Source organism: Bidens hawaiensis, unplaced genomic scaffold (assembly GCF_021521415.1).
Source record: "Bidens hawaiensis isolate Kalapana, Puna unplaced genomic scaffold, B.hawaiensis_p1.1 tig00038646_1, whole genome shotgun sequence".
NCBI lineage: Eukaryota > Viridiplantae > Streptophyta > Magnoliopsida > Asterales > Asteraceae > Bidens > Bidens hawaiensis.
In genome coordinates this window covers 64,985-85,000 of record NW_027505570.1, presented here as the reverse complement: position 1 = coordinate 85,000, position 20,016 = coordinate 64,985, and the positions used below count along the sequence as shown (strand labels likewise).

Here is a 20,016-nt window from a genome sequence, read left to right as displayed (position 1 = left end):
GATTTCGGTGACTTTCGCGGTCGCCCTCACTGAACCGACTTGAATCTGAACTACGATTTAGATCAAGTCTTACCGAAATCGGATTTCCTTTTCGTGCCATATGCGCTTAGACTTTACTTTTTTCCCTTTTTGATTCCCGGTCCAATATTAGTTCTCGAAGATCTTCGTTTCCGTGTAGAAGAAAACTCTCCAAATTGATGACCTCATTCAGTGATCTTACAACGAACAGGATTCCATTGTAAATTCGTACGGAGCAATCAAAGAATTCCGGCAAAGCAAAATAGAAGAAGATGTGACCCAATTTTCCTGTTCAAAAGAAGATATCTCTTCTTCTTCATTCTCAACAGGAATGCATCAAACTTCCCTTCCATATAGATCGTCGTGGCATGAACTCAGAATTGATTCGCTTCGATTCCGCCCCTACTTCAATGAAAGCTAGCTCCTACTCCTCCTTCATCGTCGTTGGTCCTTTTTTTACATTGTATAGAGAGAAAGCTCACCCCTGCCTTTAGACGAGATCTTATATATGATTCTCATAAACCCTAGGAGCCTCTTTTCCTTCTGCCCAGCTCCCCGTTCGACTTGCATGTGTTAAGCATATAGCTAGGGGCGTGTAAGTCAACTATCTGTCTCAACAGGGAAAAAGCTCGCTTTAATGAAGAAGGCAGGAGAGGAAGTTAACTAGCTATCTCCCTACAGGGAGTCATACTAACTAGCTCTCCCGTAGGTGCAAAGCCGCTCGCCCTAATGAATAAGCGGGAGAGGGAGAGTGAAAGGAGCACACTTCTCGACTAAGGCAATCTCATCTGAAAGCTCAAGCTCAACTTGCCGGTCTGAAAAGAGGCTCAACATTCGGACATATCTTTTCGATTGTTAGCAGGAAGAGAAAGCAGACTAGATTGAAAGAGGAGAAAGGCAAGCGGAAAGCTGCAACTTCCTTGCTAGAAGGCCTTTCTCGCTAGAAGTACGATTGGAAGGCAAGGTAAAGCGGTAGCAAGCGAGGGCTTTCGTGGATCCTTCCCCGGTGGAATTGCTTTTTTTGAAAAAAAAAACAGAACCCTACTTGAGTTTTTGAAACTAGATAATAAAAGAGTACAGAGTTATCTTCCGTTCATTTAGTATGATACTATTAATCATAATGAAAACTATACAGACTCTTATAGAACTTACCCTTTTTTAAGTCATTGACTTTTTTTTTTTATTGATAAAATCTATCATTACACCCTTCTTTCCTGACCCGGAATGACTTGCTTTGCTAGTTTCCTTGCTCGCGGGGTTAGACTGATAGAGGGATTAGCTGGCTCCTACTCCTACAGGGTTATAAGGTTTATCCACTTCCTTACTTCCTCAAAAAAAGGGGGAGACAGGTTTTAGAACCAGCAAACCCTAGAAGTCAAAAAAAGGTTAGGTTCTAAAGCAGCTATCGGAGCAGTAGCAGCTTGAAATTCGCATACCAAAGACGAAGGAATTCCCCACTTTCTTATGCAATACGGCAAAGCTTAGGGAGTCAGCTAGTCCAACATCAGTCATTCTAATGGAATATCTGGAATATCGAACTAGGAAATGAAAGACTTTCTTTCTTTATATACGAGTCAATTACATACCGGAAATATCGAACAGTAAATGCTATACCGGAATAAACGGGGAGTTCTCGAGCTGTTCCATGCTCGTGCCCGTGATGTAGAAGAAGTCCTTTTGCCCGGGTTTCATTCTCGAGATGTATTGATCGAGTGATGTTAGTTTCCCGTTTGATTTCGTGCTGCAATGTACATATATTTAGAAGTGATCATAATACCATGCAAGTGTTATGAAAGATGTATGAACAAAGTTAAACCATACGTTTGAAATCTAAGAAGTTTAGCCAAACGATTTCGGTTTGTTGAATCCTGAACAATACCGAGTTTAATCGACTTGCCGAATTCATTCCAGAACTTAGTATATTTGCCTCTCTTCTCATCATTCTTCGTCGTTCCTTCCACCTCTACAACACAAAACACTTAACGGGTTAAAGTTAAATCTTGGTTTTAAAAAGCGTGAGGCGTTGCTAATGTACAACTAAAAGCCACATTTGCCTCGTGCGTTTTACGTTAGCGAAAATCACAACAATATCCATCTTGACCAATGAATTTGACAAAATAGCCTCTAACTTTTGATAATTTCCATTCAGCCAATGTTTGACAGCCTAACAGGTGTCCCTTCACGATCAAATTTTAATCTTGACACGTCAGATTTCAATTTTAGTGTCGTGCCAAAATATGATGCGTCGACATAGCAGTGTGTGCCATGTGTAAGCTTCTTGTTAGCTGAAACAATTTCTTAACTAAAAATCAAGAAATGTCAAATTATAATTTTGAAAAGGAATAAAGTCCCAATGTTGTCACTCATGACTATTTTGCCACGATCATCAGTTAAAATGGCCATTTTGGTGATTTTCCTTTTACATTATTGCTTTTTATCAAGTAAAATATACGTAGTTTTTACATAGTGACCCCTAAGTTTATCAAGTTCCTAGACGCTCTCCCTGATCGCCTCGCTTTGCCTCGCACATTAGGCAGCCTCGTAGACGAATAGTTATAAATCAAACTTAAGAAATATATCACAATGAATGGATATATGAACAACTTACCTTTCTTGCCTTTACCACCAAGAGATTCATCAGGGTCTTCTTCAGCAAGTTACCGGAGCATGTCAAATGCTTTCTTGGTAAGTTTATTTTTTATCGTTTTCAAGACGTCGTGTTGTTGAAGCACTTCTCGAGATACATTAAGTGGTAACGTGTCGGAATCCACAAGACCCTGATGAAACAGAACAATAAAAAGTTGTTAACAACCGTTTCTCAAAAGTGATTACAAATTGGATTTTATTAATATGAACTATTACTCTATTAGTCATTGTACCATAATAATCCATACTGAAAATGTGAGCACTTACACTCTTAACTTCCACATCCTTTTTTCTTCTTTGCCAAAGACAATCGCAGTAGCATAATCATCGAAGATTTATATATGCTATTGGGATTGCCTTTTGCGACTAAAGTGAGAGTTTGGAGTGTCACTGGTCAAATTGTCACTATGGATTAATATCAACCAATTAGTTGTTTTGGATTAGAGGTGGCAAATGGGTTGGGTCTGGTCGAACGGGTCATGAGTCGAAATGGTTTTGGGTCAAAATGGGTCAATTAAAAAGAAGGTTGTTTTGGTTTGGGTCGGAACGGGTTTCAGGTGTGTGTGTGTGTGTATGTGTGCATGTTTTTTTTTGAATGAGAATAACGGCGGAAACATTTTTATGTTTTTAGATTTTTTGTTTTTTACTTATATTTTGAGTTAATTTTTTTTACTGTCTTTCTGAGTGATTTTCTATTAAGATAAAAAAACCTCTAAAAAAATATAAAAAAACAATTAAAAAATCATAACTCAAAAAATATAAATCAAAAACAAAAAAGTAAAAAAAAAAAAACTAAAATGTTTCTTTTGTTCCTCGTTCCATATATATTAAAAAAAACTTAATCGAAACCGGAAAAATTGACGAAAATGAAACAAAAAGCCAAACCCGAACCAAATCGATCAAAACGAAAAAAAAAATAAATAAATAAAAGCGAACAGAAATTAAACTAAAAAAACGGACAAAAAGGAAACGAAAAACCAAAAACGAGTTCGGAATCGACCAAAAAGAAACCAAAACCCAACCCGCCCAGTCTGAAAACTCGTGTTGGCTTGAAACTTGAACCAAACCCGTTCCAATCCGAACCCCGTTTAGTGCCAAAACCTGTCTCGTGCGGAAACTCGTTCCAATCTGAAATCTACAACATTTCCTTAGGACACTAACCCACATCGACCCATTTATTTGTATTTGTCGACCCATTTTGACCCGAAAAGAACAAGATGGAATTTCAAATGACCAATTTTGACCTATTTAGTTAAAATCTCTTCCCTAAACCAACCTATTTAATTTTTAAAATAACCCATATTGACTTATTTGATATCGTTTGGATCAAGATTGCCACCCCTAACGATAATAATCCATACCGAAAATGTGAGCAATTACACTCTTAACTTCCACATCTTTTTTTTTTCTTTGCCAAAGACAATCGCAGTAGCATTATATAATCATCAAAGATTTATATATGCAACTAAAGTGAGAGTTAAGGAGTGTCATTGGTCAAATTGTCAGTATGCGTTAATATCATCCATTTGGTTATAGTTTGGATTATTAAAATCCAGATTGCCTATGATATTACCATCAAGAACATTAGATACTTTGGTAAAAGGTCATCAAATTCATCAGAGATGAATACTCTTCTAACATAAAGCTTGAGGTTAGATTTGTTGCCAGTGTGGTAATTCTCATATAAACCATCAGGAGCCTTGGGAGGCACAAACAAAACAGCCTTGAACTCAACATCGCCTTCAGCATTAAAATGACTCCATGCAATTGGCTTCTCACCATCAACATCCTGCAACACAGGAAACCAGTTAGAACAAGCGCGTAACACGATTATCCATTGTGGGTTTGTTAGTTAACGCGCTTTATATTCACCTTCGCAAGAGACTGATAGAATTTCGTGTATTCTTTCTCGGTCACCGTCTTTGGATTTCTCAACCATATAGCTTTAACATCATTTAAATGTTCCCAATCATATATTGTTTCTTTGATGGTTTTGGTCTTCGGTTTTCGTTCATCTTCACCGTCCGTGGATTCTGCTGCTTAGATAATTCAAAGAAAATAAAGAAGGTGGAGTTATGAGTGCAAAAGATAATTCTAAGCAGAACAAACTTTTTGCAAGAACAAAAAAAATCATTCAATTATCAGCCTTTTAACATCTTTTAAAATATAACAAAACAGTCAAAAATCTTTTTTTTTTGTACATAACATACATATTTGAATGTAAAAAGTTAAACATTTTTAAATAATATGAATCGTTAAGATAAAAAAGTAAACGGTTTAGGTTTATTCTTTTTATTCTCGCAAATAATTTAGTGTTCTGAAATGCACCTCATCCCACGAGTGAATTAACGAATATATCTATAACACTGGATTTTGACATACGTTCATCTTCATCATCACTAGAGTCGTCATCATCATCCGTCGGCACTTCAACATCAATTTCTTTGCTAGCCCAAAGGTAAATTGGAAAGTTAATAAACTCTGAATACTTTTGCACCAACTCCTTCAACTTTGACTCTTCCAGATACTCCCCCGCTTCCTTCTTAAGGTGTAATCTTACTTCACTACCGCGACCGAGTGGCTCATTGAATGTATCTTCATATATCAAAAATGCACCATCAGCCTTTGACTCCCACACATACTGTTTGTCATCATTGTGTTTGGTGATCACTTCCACATAGTCTGCAACAAGATATACCGAGTAAAATCCGACACCAAACTGACCGATGAGGTTAAGATCGCCTCCTGTTTGCATTTTCTCCATAAAAGCTAGAAACAAAGATCAAAGGGTAAAACATGTTACTAAAGAATTTTAGTAAAATAATAATAATAATAATAATAATAATAATAATAATAATAATAATAATAATAATAATAATCATATGTGATACCTGAAGTTCCAGACTTGGCAATTGTTCCCAAGTTCTTGATCAGATCCTCCTTGGTCATACCAATACTTCGGTCACGAATCGAAAGAATCTTGTTTTTCTTGTCTAACTTAATCTGCATGTTATTGCAAAACTAAAGTTGTTTAGATTTCATAACTTGAGAAAATAGGCATGTAAAGGAACCATATGAACAGGAACGGTGCATGCTCGTTCGTTTGAGTTTAACTGAACAAACGATTGAATGCAAAAAACTAAACCAACGAAGTATTCTTGTTCGTTTGTTGATAAAATGAGTGTGCTTGTGTTTATTAGTTAATAATTTAATTGAAGGGTTAACCGTTAACGACTGAACATGACTAAACATAGACAAACGAGCATGAATGAACATAATTGAGCGAAAACTACTTATAGGTAAACGTGATCATCAATCTGTTGGCCTGAAAAATTATAAAACTAGATTAATTTGTATCGGCCCTAAAAAGATCCTATTGATTATATGTACGAATGTAAATGAACGCACGCCAATGAACGAATATTAAGAATTTTCACGAACATGAAGGAATGAGACATGCGTTCATGTTCGTTCATTTATTAAAAAATAAACGAACTTCCCACCAAACAGTTCAATGAACGTTCAATTTGTTTACAAGCCTACAAGACAGTGCTTAAAGTGAATCAATTATAGCACATAATATATACATACAAACCTTGATCTCAAGCTTGGTATCATCACCTTCACCGAGTACTTCCTTATCAGTAAGAGAAAGGAACCTGATTTTGTCCAAAGCCTGAAAATTGTAATTTACACAGAAAACCAAAATTTATAAAATCTAAAAATCACACTTAGCTAAAAAAAATAAAATAAAAAAATATATATAAAAATAAAATAGTATCCTACATCAGATGCATTGGAAATTAATTCCCTTAAGAAAATATCCCTGTTGCTGTAAAGAGAGTTGATAATAATGTCCATAAGCCTCGCTACTTCAGTTTGAAACTCAAACTTCTCAACACTGCTGCGGACACTTTTATGGGCCATTGACTCAGATTCCCTGAATCATGAAAATGGAACCTTTTATTAACTAACAGTAACGCGCATACGCGATGCAGTTATATGAAATAAATAGCAATGCAGTCTTTAAATTCAATGGTTATTAAAGTAAGTGTGTTTGAGATCATGCATGGAAGCAAACCTTTTAACAACATCAGAATCAGTGGATAAACCATGTGGAACAGCACCAAGCTTTTCTTCAACTGTGGGTGGATCCACCGGTTCATCTGAATCAGACGCTGCATTCGCGTGCAACTTTTGACCTATACAGCATAAACAAGAAGGTCATCACTAGATGTCTTCTAAGCTAAATTGTGGTTCTCATTCAATAGAATTAACCCTCACATAACTATGGTGTGCATGAAACCGAAATAACCGAATCCAGTGAAGAAATTGACAGTTTGGTTTTATGTTTTTTTTAACTGATTGTTTTCGGTTTGGTTTTGCTATCAACCAAAAAACTTAACCGAACCGAGAAAAATGATTTTAACTAAATTATAAGAAATTAATAAATGGCGTAGCCTAAAACTTTTAGGTTCAAAAGTTCTACAATAAATAATAATTAATTAACTATCTTGTGGCATGTTTTTCGGCCTAAATTTTCTAGTCCAGATGATAAAACCGAAAAAACGAAACGGAACCAAACCCATTGTGAAAATTGGATACTGAAAACCATAAAAAACCAACCAAACAGTTTTCAAAAACTTGAAATCGATTTATTAGTTTTCGGTTCTGCTTGAGTCCAGAACCAACCCAAACCGACTCTTGCACACCATGCGTCACAGTATGAGAATTAGATATAGTCCAACAATTTGAATCATGTTCATGAAACTGATAGCAGAACACAAGATTTATTCAAGGAAACTAACTTAAAACAGTTAACATGCCAAATAACGATAAAGAGTGAACCGCGGTTTTCGTTCATGTGGTTTGTCAAAATATGCGGTTTTAGCCCAATAGTTTCAAATTTGCGATTTTCGTCCTTGTGGTTTTATTTCACTTGCAATTAAACCCGAATTCACAAATCTTAATGGTCAGTAAACCCATCAGCGTGCCCTTCAAGTGAGGGCAGTTTTGTCCCTTTCCCCCCCAATACACCCCAGCCCCTCACGTGTGGGGGCTTGTGAATTAGGACTGGGGTTTATTTGGGGAGAAATGGACAAAACCGCCCCGCCCCTGAGGGGCACGCTGATGGTTTAACAACCAAACTTAACGAGGTTAATGAATTTGGGTTTAATTGCAAGTGAAATGAAACCATAGGGACGAAAATCGCAAATTTGAAACTATTGGGCTAAAACCACAGATTTAGACAAACCACAGGGACGAAAACCGCAGTTTACTCAACTAAAAACTAATTTTGAAATCAACCACAGAAGAAATCCGAACTAAATTTATAACACACTTCCAGCTAATAACCTTTTACTTTCTTAGTTTCTCACAAAATGCATATAAATCAAAGAACACTAAAGTTAGTTGAGTTCATCACATCATAGAATCTGAAACTATGCCAACTATTGTACCGTGATCAGGATGAAGAAAGAGCAGACATATCAGAAACAAAACCGAAAGAAGAGTCCACCTTTGCATTTTGCTGACTCTTGTGTGATTTTCGTGCTAGTCGTTTGTTTCGGTAGATTTATATAGCAAGTTTTGTTATAATGCATGGAGCTAGGATCTACAAGAAGTGACATGAACCTTGTTTCCAAATTGCAACCATCACATTTGAGCCACTAAATATGAGAACATAAAAGTCACCACCAACAATTAACCTTATGTGACATACCATGTTTCACATCCTAACTTCATTATTTGCTATGTTCAATAATTATTATCAGCTCATCTATCATAAAATATTAAACCCTTTTTTGATAGACCTTTTGTAATGACTATGATTTTACGTTTCTGAAAATAGTTCAAATGGTCGTGCACAGTAACTTATCGACGCCAAAGAACTATAATTTTATTTTCATAGGATCGCGTTTGCCATTCAAAAGAGGGTGGCGGCGCAGCTTGTTGCCTGCTTACCCACCTCTCTATTGTAATGTGATCCTTTTGTTCAAAAAAAATAAAATAAAATGCAACACCTTAGTTAAATTTGTAGGTGTCAACTTTTATAATTAAATTGTTCCAGGTGAAACAAATTTACAAAGTATATGTAGCGTGAACTTTAATAATTAACTTGTTCCGAGTGAAATAAATTTTTCAGTATCTACGTAACTTTGACTTAAATTTGTTAATGTTTTGACATATCACGTGAGTAAAAAGAAAGCTATATGACATAATGCCATACAAATAAAAAGGATACACACACGCACAACACATAAAACCGAAGATTTTAAATGTCTTAACAAAAAATGATTATAAGTCAGCTGTGACAAAAATTATAAAAACGCCCACCGTGGGGCTCGAACCCACGACCTTGTGTTAAGAGCCTTGCGCTCTACCAACTGAGCTAGACGGGCTGTTTGAATGTGTGGCGTCTATTTTACTCTTTATAGTCTTTAAAGGTTTCAAGTTATATATTTGAAAGAAATTGTGATGTTCAATCTTCGTTCGACTAAATAATTATGATGCAGAAACAAGATCTGTTTTAGCATTTTTATGTGTCGAGGCGAGTATGATATTAGATGACACGTATTCAATTACTTGAAACTGCTTACAATAAATATTAGTATATTATATCATTGTAAAACATAAGGCTGAGGGGTGCGGAGCGCGAGAAAGGGCGCAAGAGGCGAGACGCTCGCGCCCCGGGGCGCGAGGACAACACCACCGAGGCGCGAGAGGGGCGCGAAAGGGGCGCGAGCGCGGAAAAAGAGGCAGGCGCGGGTGGGGGTAGCGGCTGGGGGGAGCGTGAAAGAGGTCTGGGAATGCGTGAAAAGAGCCGTTGGGCTCGTTTTTTATTAAAAAAAAAAATTTATTTACTCTATATAATAACATACATTGCAACCAATATCAAACCAAACCAACACCCGATTTTTTCTCTATATTCAACCTATATCAAACCCAAACCAACACCAATATCACATACCAATATCACATACCACACCCAAAACCCAAAATCACCCCATCTTCCAAACCTTTTTTTAAAAACATGGCTGGAAATTGGTACCCAAACCTAGATTCAGATTACAGTTACGAGGATTTATGGTCGGCACCGGACCAAGCGATGTTTTATTCGGGGTCGCAACAACCATCCGGCTTTCAACCATCCAACATACAACCGTCTCCTAACTTTGTAGTTCCGGAGACACAAGAACCAGAAGGTGAAGCTGCGGGACAAAGAAGACGCGTCCACCGGAAAAAACAAATTGCAACGGACGGGTCGGGTTCGGCTTCGACCGGAAGGACGAAACAGAAAATCACTCCGTGGTCATCGGATGAGAAGGAAGCCCTGTGTCGGGCTTGGATAGTCACTTCTGAGGATCGGCGTTGCGGTAATTGTTTTAACGTTTTTAAAAATGATTTTTAATAAAAAAGTTAAATGACATACAAATTTATTTATGCATTTTGCAGCGGACTACCAAAAGAGCAAGGTCTTTTGGACAAAGGTTAGGGAGACGTTCTATTCGCTCGTTGGGAGTACAGAGCGGACCGCCGATATGATTTCGGGTCGGTGGACCGAAATCAGAAAATTTGTCGGCTTGTTTACTAATCTGTTCAACAGGAACGCCGGTCGTATGAGACCAAGTGGCAGTGACGATTTGGCGGTTTATAATTTCACTGTCGAAGAGTGGAGGCAGGAGTGCCTGCGGAGGTATGGGATGGTGAAGACGTGGGACGATGTAAAGGTGTGGGAGAGGTTGAGAAGGTGTTCTAAGTGGGTTGAGCTGGTGGCGCCGGACGTTGATGCGGAAGTAGGGCCGAAACGGACTAAAACTAGTTCGTCTGGAGCGTACAGCACTTCCGCCGGGTCGGATTGCCGGGTTGGATTCGACCTAAACGTTGCGGGGGAGGAAACGTCTTCACCGCCGAGAAGGCGGCCATTGGGAAGGGACGCCAGGGGCAAAAAACCGGCTGAGGGGGAAGCCGTAAACATCAACGATCTTGTTGAATCCCTCAATAAATTCAACAAAACCATGGAGGTGGTCTCTAATGACAAAAAGGAAAAAAAAAGAATGAGAGATTTGGAATTCCTTACAAGAGACTTCAGTAACCTAAATCTGGTCGACCAAATGCTGATGGAAAAACAAAAGGAACGTATCCGGAAGAGGTTGATATAAGAAGACCAAGCCGAAGAATAAGAATAATGTTTTTTTTAGTACTTTAATTTTTTTTTAGATATTAATGTGTTTTTTTAATTAATGTGTGTTTTTTAAATAATTTATGAGTTTTTTAATAATACGTTTTTTAATACATTTATAAAAAAATAAAAAAAAAAACCACTCGCGCCCCCTCTCGCGCCCCTCCACACCATGCCCCGGGGCGCGAGCACCACTACCAACACCCATCTTATCAAGTTTCTCTCTCTGCCACACGTCACAATATTATTGGCTGGCGCCCCCACTCGCGCCCCCTCTCGCGCCCCCCACACCCCTCAGCCTAATAACTAGTGCTAAAGTTGTTGAAAACTTAAAATTATTTTACACCCATCAAATATATAGATATTAGTTTATTATATCATCAAAAAATATAGTAAATAGTTTTAAAATTGTTGAAAACTTGAAATTATTGAATACAAGTCAAAAGAGTTTGATATATTAGCTTCTCTCATTTTGACCAAGACAAAGACATAAAAAGCCACTAATCTCAATGCTTAAGCTATGAATGATAGTACTTATGGTGTTGTTTAAGGGCGATCCCTACTCACTCAATGAAGCGTTAAAGGGCGATCACTACTTTATTAGTGAGATGTTGTAGGGTGATGTTTACCTGATTAGTGAAATATTGAAAGCAATCACTACCCGATTAGTTAGATGTTAAAGGGCAATCACTACCGTCTTTATGGTAACAACACGTTTTTTTTCTTCAGAGCCAAGAATGTGTAGAGAATTACAAGAATTGTGAGAAATCGCATAATTCACTTGTACATAAAGCATGATAGTTGAAGGGATGACGATTAATCCGTTATAACATAAAATTACAGGGGGGAAATGAGTGGTAAGTAGATGTGCACAAATCGGGTTTTTTTAAAACCCGGAACCGGGTATGAACCGGTTTTTTAAGAACCGGGTACAAAACGGAACTGGTTCCTGTCAGGAATCGGACCCGACCCGGTAGGCAAATATCAGGAACCAGTGGAACTGGGTAAGGTAGGAACCGGGTCCGGTTTATACCCGAAAACCAGTTCCAGCAGGTTTTCCTTATTTAAACCATTTTTGACCGTTGGAACCGGTTCCAATGGCTATATTACCGTTTTTAGTCCGTTGGAACCGGTTTTGAATGTTTATACCCACCCCCACTTACTATATATAGACATCCTAGGTTTAGAACTTCTTAACCAACTCCCATAACTTGTTAAACACTTCAATTACTTGTTAAGCCACTTGTTAAACCACTTACCATTACCAATGGCAACCAACGACGAAGTTGTTATGGTTATCGACACCCCGAGATGCCCCGAGGTTTGGGTTCACTATGACCTGTGTGTTATGACCGACACACAGGAGATGGCGCGATGCAAATACCGCGGCAAGTTTTTGAAGGCGGCATCGAATTTCACCATTCGAAAGCATACCAATAAGTATTGCAAGGAAAAAAAGCATTTGGATGCCAAAAAAGGAGAAGCTGGGGAGTCGTCCGGCTCTACAAGTCAAGCCCCCGCCGCCGGTAACAAAGCTTGATGGTCGTAGATGGCGGGACGAAAACAACGAACAATGTTTGTTATTTTTAGTTTTATGTTTAATAATGTTTGTACTTAATCGTTTTGCAATAGTGTTCGTTGTGTAATGTTCTATAATTATATATATATATATATATATATATATATATATATGTTTAAAAGTTAGTTTAAGTGTTTAAGACAAGTTTTTTATTTAACACAAACAAATAACACTATAAAAAACTTGTTACATTAATTAATTGATTCGTGTTACATAATATGAAAATACGCTATACGAGCCAAGATCTAGTCGCAAATTGATACGTTAGAATCGTGTTCATACATTAATGGAGATCGATACATTAAGCCTGGAGAAAATCCGGCATGGTAACGGAACAATACATAAATATGGCACAGATCTCTATGCAAGTCTACTATGGAAGGCCTATTTATAGGCATGTCCCATTCGTTAGAATAGTGTTAACAAATGAGGCCTCTCATTCGTTAACTGTACTGACGAATGAGATCTTTCCATAGCCCATTCGCTAAACATGCTTAGCGAATGGATATACATTAACGAATGAGCTACTATTCGTTACAATGTAATAATGAATGGGCTCCTAAATTAACGAATAGCCTAGTCTTAACGAATGAGGCCTCATTCGCTAAACATGCTTAGCGAATGAGCCTTTATACATTAATATAAAGACTAAACTACCCCTAGTCTATTCGAACAGCTGCGGACACCAAATCCGTGCACTTACAGACTCCCCCTTGTCCGTACCTGTCGAATGCTTTCCAATACTTTAGCATCCAATACTTTAGTCTTCAATATGTTAGCAACGAATACGTTAAAGTTGAATACTTTAACCGTGAATACTTTAACTGCATATCATCAGCCGTAACCTCGGGCTTGTGCTAACTGACAAAATATAACTCTTTGTAAGCAAACCAACAACTTGTAGCTACTCGTATCAGATCTTCCCCTCAAATCAGCATCTCCAGGTGATTAATCCGATCATCCAACTGGCATATGATATGGTTCGATCAAATGAATCAATTAGCAGCAAGTCATCGGCTATCTGTCGCACCAGTAACATAAAAATGTCTTTACGTTTAACCTCGTCACACATCTTCATGAATAACCCGATCATTCCACATCTTTCACATCGGTCTTCACTCTCTCGATAACGTCTATCCCAAAATATAACTCTTTGAAGCTCTTCGGCAACCAATACGCTTGGATGCACTATTGTTTGGGCATATGATTCAGAGTTCCAACCTTAGTTAATCAATCCCGAACGATCATTTTCTTCAATCAGATGACAAGACTTGTATATTCCTCAACAAGATCAAACCATTTAATAATTGTCCCCTTCAACAGAAGCAATCCGCCGAATACTCGTAGCCAACATTGTCAGGATCAAAGTCCCTCAGAGAGAAGTAATTGGAAAGACACTCGTATCCCACATAGTCAGGTTTCAATCTCGAACAAATCAATCCACGATCGAAGAACAAATGCAGTCTTGGATTCAGTCAAACGTAGCTTTGCAATCATGAATTACCACCCGAATTGCAGTAATTTTTCAAGAAATCCTTGCAAACTTTGGAAGATACCGCTCGAATAAACTCCTTGAAAGTTTTATCTCCCCCATTTCTTGACAAATTCGGCAAGGTCTTGAACAATTCTTTGAAAATCTTCAATAAAATTCTCATTAACTTAATCGGTTACTCCCCCTCGGCCCCTCGATATGCGTGAAAAGTCGGCCGGAAAATATATCATCAAAATTTGCTAGAAGAGCGTCCCGCACATTTGAAATATCCCCGAAAAATTTCGTTTAAGAAAACTTTCCGAAAATACCTTTTTTTTACTCCTCATACGTTACTTTGTACTCTTTCACTACAACAGTAGCTTCATACATTAACCTTGTCTTCGCATTCGTTAACCTTATTAACGAATAACCACATACGTTAAGACCTCTTTATTCGTATGAACAGTACACGAATGAGTCTACATTCATTAAATTCCAACGAATTAAGCTCATATCCGTTAAACCTTTAACGAATGACCACATTCTCGACCGTTGCACCTTCTCCATAGTTTGCTCCACTATATCGGCCAAGTTCACTAGTTGGTGTGTTACCCCTTTGCCGCTTTGTCGCCGACTCACGAACTGCATTCATCATGTTTATAAGCTTGTCTTTGCATGGCTTATTTGATGTTGCTTGCCTCACAAAAGTCGACTTTGAGCTTGGACCATAATTTTGAAGTAATGGTCATAGATTTCCTGAAGGGATTTGTTGAAAGAATCCTTTGCTTCCGTCGATGCCATCGGATCGATCTCGTGCGCACCCATGTTGTCATATATTTCCTCGATCAACGCCTCAACCCGGCAACATTTATGTAGGGGTTTAAAGCGGTGGCACAAGTAAACACGGTGGTATTCCTTCAAAATATTTTAGGAACTTCTTCTTCATTGGGTCAACAATATGCGCGAAAAGATCATTTTTGTTTTCAAACTCTTTGAAATTCAAGGAGATGTTGTATAATTCTTGCAACACCCAACAACTAGTAGGATAGTAAACCCCCGACAAATTAGTTTTTGCGGTTTTGAAAACATTAAGATACTCCAATAAGTAACCGATATTATCCCAAGCACCGTTTGGAAACATATCGGCTTTGCAACGATCCACAAGCGTTTTATGAAACGCTTGTATAGTTTGTTTTTGGGAAAAAGCACAAGCGAGCATATTACAAGTCGAGTTCCAACGGGTTGGAACGTCCCAATTCGGCCCCAAATATTTTCTATCAGCCGACTTGCAATAGTTTTTGTATTCAAGATGTCTTCGTTTTCCACTTTTGAAAATATCTTGTAACATCAACCTAAATAATCTCAAACCGCCCTCCATGGTTTCGTTGTCAAGACCATCTTGAACAACCAAGTTGATAATGTGGGCAACACATCGAGTATGAAAAAACTTTCCGTAGCAAAGTGGTGTATATTTTATATATAACTTGTCTACCGCTTTTGTATTGTTAGAAGCGTTATCAAACGACATTGAAAATTTTTTTTTCCTCAAGTTAAAAGTGGTTATTACCTCATCCAAAATTTCAAACAACTTTTTCGGCGGTATGTGGAAACGGAAAGTTTTCAAACGCAATAGTGCGTTTCATCATTTGCCAAGATACCGGATCGATCCAATGCGCGGTCACACAAAGGTACGATTCCGGTAACCCATGGGGTGCTGACCAAACATCTCTAGTTAAGTTGACACCCGTTTGTAAAGTGTCAAAAAAATCAATTAAATCTTTTTTGGCACATTCCCACAACTTTAGACAATGACGTCGAAAAATGGTACGACTTACATAGGTGTAGCGCGGTTGAAGAGTCTCTCTAATCAAGGCCGTCAATTGAGGGTTGTCGAAGTGGTTAAACGGCAAACCTTGTTGAATCACAAACTTCGCCATCGTATCGTGAACCGCTTTCACGTTGTAACGAAATATTGCCCCATCTTTACCCAATTCGGCTTGGACCGTGGCAGGAACTTCTTTCAACGCCTTGCAAAATTTTTTCTCGATGTGCTTCTTTAAAGTAGAGTTTGAATCATGCTTTAAATAAGTGCCACACAATTTGCAATGAGCCTTAATGTCTCCATTAAGCAACTCAACCAAATCCCAATTCCACCATACTTCTTCGTTGCGGTTATGAGGGATGATCTTTGCAACTCCGGCGTTATCTTCGGCACGAACCGGGTCAATAAAAACGGAATCGGCAGCCACCGCCTTTCTTTTTCCCTTGTTTTGGCTTGTCATAATAACTAGCTATCAAGTGGTGGTGGAATGGAAGTGAAAAAAATTGGAGTGTAAAGTGTAAACCGATAAGTTTTCTTGATGTTTTTGAGTTGGAGTGGTAAAACAAGTGATCATCCAACCCTTTATATAGTTTTTTAGCTCAAAAACCGGTTCCAACGGCTATATTACCGTTGGAACCAGTTACAACGGCTCTTTTTCGGAAAAAACCCGGCGGAACCGGTTATTTCGTGTAGTAACCGAAATCGGGTTGGAACCGGGTAGGAACCAATTGTTTGAAAAATATATGGGTCCGGATAGGGTTATCTGGGTATTATAATACCCTAACCGGGTACGAACCGGAACCGGTTCCAGATCGGTTCCACCGGTTATTTTGTGCACGTCTAGTGGTAAGAGACAAGGAGAGCAGTCCATGGGCCAACACCGAGGTGGGAGGTCCAATACAATGAATGGTTTAATAACACAAAATGTAATTGGTGTGGTACAATATCAATCTTATGTAGGCAAGAACTCACTTCAACAGTCCCATTTATGGTGACCACTGAGAAACTTTTTTGCACGTAGTGCGTTTACAAATGTCTGTTAACTTTATTAATTGATTTCTCATAGGTAGGCCTCACAAATTAGGCGGGTGGGGTTCAGGTCATAACGTGTTCGGATCACTTTGGGTTTTGGGCAAAAGAGGTCATAACATGTTGGAATCACTTTAGGTTTTGAGCAAAATAAGTACTAGTCAAATCTGGTCGTTTACAAAAAGCGTCAATTAAATTTGGGTCGAGATGAGTTCGGGCTCTCAGTTCAGGCAGTTGGAATGAGTCGTTTTAGGAAAAACAAAAAAGAATAGTTGTTTTTATTAGGATGGTGATGATGGTGGGAGCAAGTACAAGGTAGTGCTAGATGGAACGGTAATGGTGGTAGAATGGCAACGGCGTCGGCAATAAAGAATTGGTGGCCAAGACAAACAATGGTTTCAGGTCATGGCAAATTGGTAATTGATGTAAATCCCTTTTAATTTAAAGAGTTTATAATAGTTACTTGTTTTGATCTGTTCTATAATTTAAGCAGACCAAAACTGACTCGGTTAATCCGAATGACCCAAATGAACCAGTCTACAAACTTTTTTTACCCAAATCAATTCATTCTTTTGTGATTGCCTGCTTCAAACTTGGAAGAAATAGTTCAGGCAAACATAGAACACCATTGAAATGAAATTATCAAGAGTATTACTAGTAGCTGAAGATTAATTGTTGATAGCTTTTTATAATTTTCTATAATCTATATCAAATCGCATTAGAATATTATAAGCTAAATAAGTGTTATATACAAGTTAGTTACTAAAACAAAAAATAACTTGTTAAAAAAAAAAAAAACTCCACCAAACCTAAACTGATCAAACAGAGACAAAGAGCACAAAATCAAATGACAAGAACTTTTGAAGCGAAATAAGTTAATTATATGACGAATGAAGGAATGAGGGCTGCAATTGGAAAGCCAGCATATGGCCATGGCGGGAGGCAGATAACTAGAGCAGTGTAATGGCTGAAAGCGTGAAAAGGTTTTCTTCCTACATCTCCGGTGGACTAGACGACCACCAGAACAGTTTACTGATCTTTCAATACTATTGCCCAACTGGCCAACTTTATATAAACCAACTAATAGCCCCAGCTAGTCTGCTACTCATGGCCTGATATTTTGTAAAAACATTATGCATTGTTGGTGCCATACCCCTAAATCCACCACTCCCATTTATATAGTGCAATGAACCTGAAGTGGTTCAACACCAACCCTACGAATGAAGCACATCGTCAACATAGAAGTAACCACTGCAAAATTTTACTAGACTAATACCGATAAAGACTATACACAGTAAGAATAACAGAAGTAAGATCCATCATCTCAAATATCTTGATACTACCATTGACGCGCCTCCTACACTTGATGGCTCTTTCAAGTTTCAACTCTAGCTACCCCTACTTTTCAACTAGTCAAAACCACTTAAGGCGCAAGCGCAATCACTATGGATTTTTTAAACTTATTTACTAACTCAATCTCCATAACTTTCTAAAACAAGTTATGCAACATTGCAACATAAACCGCAATCAAAATCCAACATATGTAAACACAATTGCCTTCTAAACCTTACCTAAATTGCTAACCCTACACAGCAATTACTACTTTTCCATGTGCTGCATATCAAACAACTAGCAGGCCATCCTAATTCCTAACCAATCCTATACCCTAGTAACGCTTTTCACAAAAAAATCAAAAATAAAAAACGAAAGCATTAAGCAACAATAGCCACATTGAAACTTCAAATTGAGGAAGCTTATTATTTACAAAAATGAAATCATAACCATCAATCCAAATAAAAAAAAAATGTATACCAAGTTTCGACATACGAAAGACACAACAAACACTTACATACCGACGACATACCGTTCCTTACACTGAACCAGTCGACGTCGTCGCCATCCCACTCACCCTCTTCCTCCTATCCTCCTCATACTCCGGATCATCAGTCCCCAACTCAAACCTACAAACCGGACACGTATTCCTCGACCCCAACCACGGCACTATACACTCCTCATGATACATATGTCCACACGGCAATTGCTTCACAACCTCCTCTTCATTATTAACCAACTTATCTTTACATATAGCACACACTTCAAGTTCCACATCACTTAACTTCACATTCACAGTAGGCAACCCTTCCACAACCGATTTCGCAGCCGGTGGCGGCCCGCTTTTACCGGGATCACTTTCCGCTAAATTCTGCAACAATGCTTCGTATCCAGCCGCATCCAAATAATCACCTGGATTGCCTATATAACTATCACCTGCAGCTTGAAACCTAAACTCAACGGAATGATCCTCCAGTCCGGTTAAGATCTCCGCCCAATTGAGGATCCGGTGACGACGGCTTAACGCTCTGGAAGCAAAATCACGGAGTCGAAGACGGATGACGTCACGCTGACGTCTTCTACGCGTATCTTCATCTTCCGGTTCAACTATCTGTTCTTCTTCGTCTTCGTTATTATCGTCAGATCCGTCGTTAACTCGATCTCCGTTATCCACGTCATCATCGTCGTTATCTTCATCCCAGCCGTCGAGTTCGATTCGGAGGTAATCATTATCATCGACGTCACCGTCGCGGTCGGCAGGTGAAAGCGGCGGCGCGTGGTCGTCACGCGCGGCCATGGCGATGAGCCTGAGTACCTGAAGGAACTCGTTGCCGAAAGCGGGATGATCGTCTTCGTCGTCGTTATCGTTTACTTCAACCGGTTGTTGATGATGACGGTGGTGGTGAACGGCTGCAATCAGCTCAACGAAGCCGTTTTTGCATTCGAAGCAGATGACGTCAGCTTGACCAGGTAGGGTTTCGATCGGGACGCGTTTGTTGCACTGGTAGCACCAGTATTGTTGTGAGGGATCGGGAGTATCGGCTGCCGACGGTGGCGTTGGTGGTGGTGGTGGCGGCGGCGGTGGTGTGACGGAAGATGGCGGTGGTGTTTCAGCCATTGATTGATTGATTGGTTTAATTAGTTAAGTCTGCAGGCAGAATTTGGGGGAATCCGTGGGTTTATATTTGGTTTATGGGTTTGGGTCGGGAATGGGTTAGGATTGTTTGGTTTGGGGGTGTTTTCAGAAAAGATGAGATGTGTAAAACAAATGAAAGAATCTTAATTTATTATTTTATATTTATAATTTTATTTTATTGAGAAAGAAATAGGATCTAGAATTGGGCCGTTCAGGATTTAATGGTATCGAGCAACACGAACAATATCGATAAGTTTGTAATAACTCATCACGACTCTGGTAATGTTATTAAGAACGAAAA

The 20,016-nt window shown here is 38.6% G+C and overlaps 2 pseudogenes across 1 annotated transcript in view; both read right to left on the bottom strand.

Annotated features, from left to right (window-relative positions):
• LOC143614008 (endoplasmin homolog) overlaps nucleotides 1–8,190 on the bottom strand; it is a 9,735-nt pseudogene extending 1,545 nt beyond the window's left edge. The window contains exons 1-11 of the transcript XR_013150223.1: nucleotides 8,124–8,190; nucleotides 6,746–6,866; nucleotides 6,451–6,604; nucleotides 6,260–6,340; nucleotides 5,556–5,667; nucleotides 5,047–5,433; nucleotides 4,537–4,700; nucleotides 4,238–4,453; nucleotides 2,627–2,795; nucleotides 1,840–1,981; nucleotides 1,633–1,759 (exon numbers count right to left, since the gene is read on the bottom strand). The product of XR_013150223.1 is annotated as an endoplasmin homolog (transcript). The remainder of the gene's footprint in view (nucleotides 1–1,632; nucleotides 1,760–1,839; nucleotides 1,982–2,626; nucleotides 2,796–4,237; nucleotides 4,454–4,536; nucleotides 4,701–5,046; nucleotides 5,434–5,555; nucleotides 5,668–6,259; nucleotides 6,341–6,450; nucleotides 6,605–6,745; nucleotides 6,867–8,123) is intronic.
• A 10,427-nt stretch (nucleotides 8,191–18,617) lies between these two features.
• On the bottom strand, nucleotides 18,618–19,775 carry LOC143614007 (E3 ubiquitin-protein ligase CIP8 pseudogene; annotated as a pseudogene).
• Between the last annotated feature and the right edge of the window lie 241 nt (nucleotides 19,776–20,016).